Source organism: Diadema setosum, chromosome 3, assembly GCF_964275005.1.
Source record: "Diadema setosum chromosome 3, eeDiaSeto1, whole genome shotgun sequence".
Classification (NCBI taxonomy): Eukaryota; Metazoa; Echinodermata; class Echinoidea; order Diadematoida; family Diadematidae; genus Diadema; species Diadema setosum.
The window spans coordinates 27,920,865-27,928,326 of NC_092687.1; positions in this window are offsets into that span (position 1 = coordinate 27,920,865).

The following is a 7,462-nucleotide window of genomic DNA, read 5'->3' on the forward strand; positions in this document are numbered from 1 at the left end:
CATCGATTCTAAAATCTTTCCTCAGTCTCTCCAGAAGGACAGTATGGTCAACAGTGTCAAAGGCACCTGTCAAGTCAAGTAAAACAAGGGCAACTGCCTTCCTGTTATCGATTGATGTAAGGATGTCATCAGAGATTACTCAAAAGTGCTGTCTCAACGCTGTGATTCTTCCTGTATGCCGATTGAAGGCGTTCATAGAGATCATTACCTTGCAGATAAGCTGTCGGGCGACTAGCTACAATTTTCTCCATCACTTTGGCAAGGAATGGTAGGTTTGACACTGGGCGATAGCTGGCTAGGTCATTGTTGTCAAGTGTAGATTTCTTCAAAACTGGCGTAACATAGGCAAGCTTCAGGTTGTCTGGGACTATTCCATCGCGCAATGATGCATTGATCAAACCAGTGATAGGTATGGCTAGGAGATCACAATGTTGCTTAACAAGAGCTGTAGGCACTGGGTCAAGTGGACATGTCTTTGTATGGGTCTTGCGAATGATTTGCTTGACTTCCTCATGACAAGTAGGAGGCATCACGGACATGTGAGCATCAATAATACCTGATGATGATGTCAGGGTGAGTGACAACTTCTGTGCATGCTGTTCATGGTCTAGTGGTCGAGATACCAGCATGATATGCTCCCGGATTTTCTCAACCTTTCCAGTGAAAAAAACTGAGAGAAATCAATGGCGAGGTCAGCATCAGGTATATCTTGTGGCAGTTTCTTTGTTGCGGGAGTTTTCTGATGGAGAAGTTGGCTGATAACGCCATACAGGGCCCTCTGATCATAACCACATTCCAATATGAGGTCGTTCCAAAACTTAGACTTCGCCGCTTACAAATCTTGAGTGATGTTACTCTGTTCCTTGAAACGATGTTTATCATCAGATAACCTTGTCTTTCTCCATTTGCGTTCAAGTTGACGTCGCTTTCGCGTGGCATCAGCTATATCTTGATTGCACCAAGGAATGACAGGGTGATCAGTGACAGCACAGGAACGCTGTGGTGCATGTTTATCAAGGAGTTCTTCCATAACTGTACAGTACTGAAGTAAGAGAGTCTCAGCAGATTGGGATGTATCTGATGATAATATCTCAGACTTCTGAATATCCGTGTTGAACTTGGTGGAATCAATTGCCTTTATCCTACGGAATTGAAACTTTCTCTTAAAGATAATAAAAAGTTTTGGTACCGCAAAAGCTTCCCTGGATTTCCTTGTCTTGGTTTGTGTTCCAGGTTAAAGTACGTTGTCTGTGAGAATCACTCGCCCCAAAGTGCTCTCATGTCTTAGTAATCATGCAATAATGGTTTCGTACCAGAGCCGACGCTGTACAGCGTCGATAAATATTGTAGTGGAGCGGCATAGGCGAACAATTGTGCATTTTGTGATAAAAGCACCAAATTTCGTACACAGGTTGACAATCACGTTCAGATTAAATTTAGATATTGGGCCATCGTAAATAGCGCCCTCAACGTCCATGGCAGCCATTTTTCAAAATGGCTGCCATAAATGCCATGTTTTTGTAAAATTTGCTAATTTTAGGAGAAAAAAGTAAACAAGATTTTGGTTACAAATGGGAAATTACATTCAAAATAAATCTAGATATCGAGCCATCGGAAATAGCGCCCTCAACGCCCATGGCAGCCATTTTTCAAAATGGCCGCCATAAATGCCATTTTTTCAAAACATTTGCAAACTTCAGAAGGGAAAGCCAGTAACATTTTGCAAACAAGTGGGAAATTACATTCAAAATGAATTTAAATATTTTGCCATTGTTAACTGCGCCCTCAACGTCCATGACAGCCATTTTTTAAAATGGCTGTCTAATGTGCCACTTCTTCGATGATTTTGCAAATTTCAGAAGGGAAAAGTAAATAAGATTTTGCCCATAAATGTTAATTACATTCAAAATAAATCTAGATATTGGGCCATCGGAAATTGCGCCCTCAACGGCCATGGTAGCCATTTTTTCAAAATGGCCGCCATAAATGCCAGTTTTTGTTTAAAAAATGCAAATTTCAGAAGGGAAAGCCATTTTTTTTCTCTTTTGTGCAAACAAGCGGGAAATTACATCCAAAATAAATCCAGATATTTGGCAATTGAAAATTGCGCCCTCAATGGCTATGGCGGCCATTTTTTCTAATGGTCACCATAAGTGCCACTTTTTCATTTAAAAAAATGCTAATTTCAAAAGGAAAAGTCAATGAAATTCTGGTTATAGATGGGAAATGACATTTAAAATAAATCTCGATATTGGGCCATCAGCCAACGGTCATGACAGCCATTTTTCAAAATGGCCGCCATAAATAAATGCTATATTTTCGAAAAGATTTACTAAAATCAGAAGGGAAAGCCAACGAGACTTTGCAAACAGGTGGGAAATTACATTCAAAAGTAAACTTATTGGGCCATTGCAAATTGCCCCCTCAATGGCCATTCCAGCCATTTTTTTCAAAATGGCCACCATGAATGTGTTTTTTTCGTAAAGTGTTGCAGACGTCAATCAGAATTTCCACAAAGGTGGAAAATTACATTCAAACTGAATTTGATAATAGGCCATCCAAAAGTGCACCCTCAACAGCCATAGCAGCCAAGTTTCAAACAGCTGCCATGGATGCCCCCCCCCCCCACCATTTTTTTCCAAAAATTTGCTGATATCAGAAGGAAAAGTCAATAAGACTTTGCAAACAAGTTGAAAATTCTGCTCAAAAATAAATTTAAGTATAAGGTCTTCTTAGAAGGCGCCCTCAAGGGCCATGCTGATCGCCATGGATGTCTGCTTCTTTTTTATTTTCTTTTTTTTGGGGGGAAAGATTTGCTAATTTCAGAGAGAAAATCAATGAAATTTGTACATATGTTGAAAATCATATTCAAAAGAAAATAATATATGAGGCCATTACAAATGGCACCATCAACGACCATGGCAGCCATTTTCCAAATGGCCACTATAAATGCTATTTATTTCTTGAAAATATGATAATGCCAGAAGACAATACAATTTCTTGTGGAAATTGACAAAAGACATTCAAATAAATTCAAGTTTGAATTTGAATTTGAATTTGAATTTGAAATGAAGATATTGAGCCACCATTTAAACATCGTCCCCAACGGCTATGGCAGCTCTTTGTCAAAATGGCTTCCACACACTCCTTTTTTTTTTTATTTGTCTATTCCAGAAGGAGAAAGCAATAGAATACTGCTAAAGAGCAATTATATCTAATGCAATCTGGTGTTCAAAAAAATTTAAATTAAAAAAAAAGGTTTCATTGATGGGTTAGTTCTAAATTCATGTTTTCAGTTTAGTTCTAATTGCAGTATTTCGCGTGTGACGGCTAACAGTATGGATATCAAATGTATGTGTTTTTATGGAAGCATAGCATAAAGTAAATTAACTTTTTTCGTAAAATGAAAGGCCATTAAGAATGTCTTAAGAATGTTTAGGAAGTTACATTTTAGAATAGATACACGTCATATAGTCCCATATATTCAATGATATGGTGTTACTGTCAAAGTTGATACATGGCGCCATTATCCCTGGATATTCATATTACTCTTTTTCGGAAATTTTTCATGTTTGCCACCTAAAATATGCATTCATCATTGGTGAGATATAATCGCTAAGCATTTGCCTTGTTTATTTTAGTTGTTCCTCAAATGATTTCTTTAACACCATATTTCAGATTACACAATGTCTCTGTGAGTATTCTTCTGTCTTCTCTTTCTAAAGTTAAGCAAATTTTCCACAAAAAAAAAAGAAAAAGAAGAGTGTATTGTAGCCATTTTCACAAATAGCTGAAATAGCCATTGAGAACACAGCTTATGATGGCTCAATGTTTAAACTTCTTTGTATGTAATTGTCAACTTGCGCAAAAAATGTTTATTGTCTTCTTCCGGCATTAGGACATCTTCATAAAAGAAAAATGGCATCTATGACAGCCATTTTGGAAAATGGCTGCAATTACCGTTGTTAGCATTTTTTTCTTCTTGAAAATTTGCGAAGGAACAATTTCTAGAGTCAGTGCAACCTGGATATATTGTTTGATTTTAAACATGATTTTCAATTTATGTACACATTTGTTGACTTTTCTTCCTGAAATTACCATTTTTTTAAACAAAATGATTATGACAATTGCAGCCATTTTGGAATATGGCGGCAATGGCCGTTGAGGGCAGTATTATAATAATCTAATACAAATATTTATTATAATAATCTAATACAAATATTTATTATAATAATCTAATACAAATATTTAATATAATAATCTAATACAAATATTTATTTCAAACATGATTTTCAAATTGTGTGCAAAATCTTATTGACTTTTCCTCTTGTGAAATCAGGAAATAAAAAATAATGGAATCCATGGTGGCCATTTTGAAAAATGGCTGCAATGGCCATTGAGGGCGCTATTAACAATAATGTAATGCATAGGCGCAAGATATATTTCAAACGAAATTTTTGAATTGAGTGCAAGATCTTATTGACTTTTCTTGTGGAATTAGTAAATTCAGAGAAAAAATTGCATTTATGGCGACCATTTTGAAAATAAATGGCTACCATGACCACTGGGGGCACAATTTGCGATGGCCCAATATCTAAATTTATTTTAAATGTTATATTCCACTCGTCTGCAAAATCTTATTGATTTTCCGTTCTGAAATTTTTAAAATTTTACGAAAACTGGCATTTATGGAGGCCATTTTAAAAAATCCCTGTCATCGCCGTTGAGGGCGCAATTTGCGATGACCCAATATTTGAATTTATTTTGAATGGTATTTCCGACACATTTGCAAAATCTTATTGATTTTCCCTTCTGAAATTTGTAAATTTTTACGAAAAATGGCATTTATGGCGGCCATTTTGAAAAAAATGGCTCCTATGGCCGTTGAGGGCGCTATTTACGATGGCCCAATATCTGAACTTATTTTGAATGTTATTTCCCACTCGTTTGCAAAATCTTACTGGTTTTCCCTTCTCAAATTTGTAATTTTTTTTGCGAAAAATATCATTTATGGCGGCCATTTTGAAAATGGCTGCCATTTCCGTTGAGGGCGCAATTTACTGTGGCCCAATATTTAAATCTATTTTAAATGTTATTTCCCACTCGTTTGCAAATCCTTATTGATTTTTCCTTCTGAAATTTGTAAATTTTTGCCAAAAATGGCATTTATGGCGGCCATTTTGAAAAATGGCTGCCATGGCCGCTGAGGGCGCTATTTACGATGGCCCAATATCTGAATTTATTTCAAATGTCATTGTCAACATGTGTGCGAAATTTGGTGCTTTTATCATAAAATGCACAATTCCTCTAATTTTTCAAGCTATGCCGCTCCACTATTGTACGAAACCACTGACTGCGACCAGCAGCGTGCAGCCCATTGTACGCATAGCTAACTGCGACCAGCAGCCCCATACGCATAGCGTAATAGGGCTTCGCATTTGTAGCATTCAGGATCATGACAGAATTAGTATCGCGGGTAAATGTCAACTTAAAATCCAAAAATTTCTTCGATTTGAAGACTTACCAATTAAGTTGAAGTATTGAAAACAGGCTTCGAACAACGTTTTGTTCTGCCAATAGTCCCTTTCTGTTCGAATTGATGACTGAATGTGACTCGGTCGAGAGGACCTTAGGAGAGCTACATACACTGGATACCATGGCCAGCGCATGCGCACACAAACATCTTATCCGTTCATGGATTTGAAATTTGTGTGCATGTGATGTGTTCGCATGCACTGGCTGTAGTATTCAGTGTACTGTATGTAGCTCTCCTAAGGTCCTGTCGACCGAGTCACATTCAGTCATCAATTCGAACAGAAAGGGACTATAGGCAGAACCAAACGTTACCCGAAGCCTGTTTTCAATACTTCAACTTAATTGGTAAGTCTTCAAATCGAAGAATTTATGGGATTTTAAGTTGACATTTACCCTGCGATACTAAATCTGTCATGATCCTGAATGCTACAATGCGAAGCCCGATTACGCTGTGCGTACGGGACTGCTGGTCGCTATGCGTATGGGGCTGCTGGTCGTAGTTAATTGCATGATTACTAAGACATGAGAGCACTTTGGGGCGAGTAAGTCTCACAGTGTTAGTTATATGAAAGGTACTTTAACCTGAAACACAAACTAAGACAAGGAAATTCAAGGACACTTTTGAGGTACCAAAACTTTTTATTATCTTTTTTTTTCTGAAAATGCAGCTTACAGTGAATAGCTGATTGGTCTGACAGAGACTCACCTATATCAACAGTCTCCAAGCACTCTTCTCCAACCCGTGAAATAACTAAATCCAATGTATGGCCAGACTCATGGGCTGGCCCATCCACAAACTGCTGAAGGTCATGATCCTTAAATAACGACGTAAGTAGCCTTGTCTCAACAGAATTCCCATTCTCCCAATGGTCATTAAAGGGAAGATAAATCCCAAGAACAATGTGGATTGAGTGAAAGCAGCAACATTAGTAGAACACATCAGTGAAAGTTTGAAGAAAATCGGACAATCGATGCAAAAGTTATGAATTTTTAAAGTTTTTATGTTGGAACCGCTGGATGAGGAGACTACTAGAGGTTATGACGTATGAGTGGACTACAATATCAAGAAAATATAAAGAAAATACTACAAAAATCAATTTTTCATGAAAATTACAAATTCCATCGACTTGATATTGACATATGTTAAGTGTAGCAATTATTCCCCCTGCTTTCTGAAAGCGGTTGGTCCACTGCTCTTTCATAATTCTAGAAAAGTGAATTTTTGTTGAATATCCTTTATATTTTCTTTGTATTGTTGTCCACTCATACGTCATATCCTTTAGTAGTCTCCTCATCCAGCGGTTCCAACATCAAAACTTAAAAAATTCATAACTTTTTCATCGATTGTCCGATTTTTCTCAAACTTCCACTGATGTGTTCTACTAATGTTGCTGCTTTCACTCAATCCACATCGCTCTTTGGGTTTACCTTCCCTTTAAAATATTCAAGTATAAGTAATCTGCCTGTGAAAAGATCATACTTATCTAAAAGAGAGGAGCATTCTTGCATGAAGTCAGTAAAGCTGGACTTATTCTTAGGAGAGGGCGCAGGGCGGTAAATAATCACTAATTTGAGACCAACACTGTCAGAACTCACGCTACATTCAATCACTTCAAAGGATCTGGATTTGTCACGACCACAATTTTGAGGCTGTACAGTGAGACTGGACTTATGAAGCAGAGCAACCTCATCACCTCTCCGATGTTCCCTAGGAACGCTGATAAGACTATATCCTGCGGGTGTGATATTTCCTGCAGCTACACAGTCATTTTCTTTTAGCCAAGTCTCAGTCAATGCCAGTATGTCTAAGTCATGATCCATCAAATGATCAATGATAAGGTCAGATTTATTACGTGAAGACTGACAATTTATCAATCCTACCTTCAGTTGCCCATTTACACTTCCCTTGTGTTGTTGATTGACATTT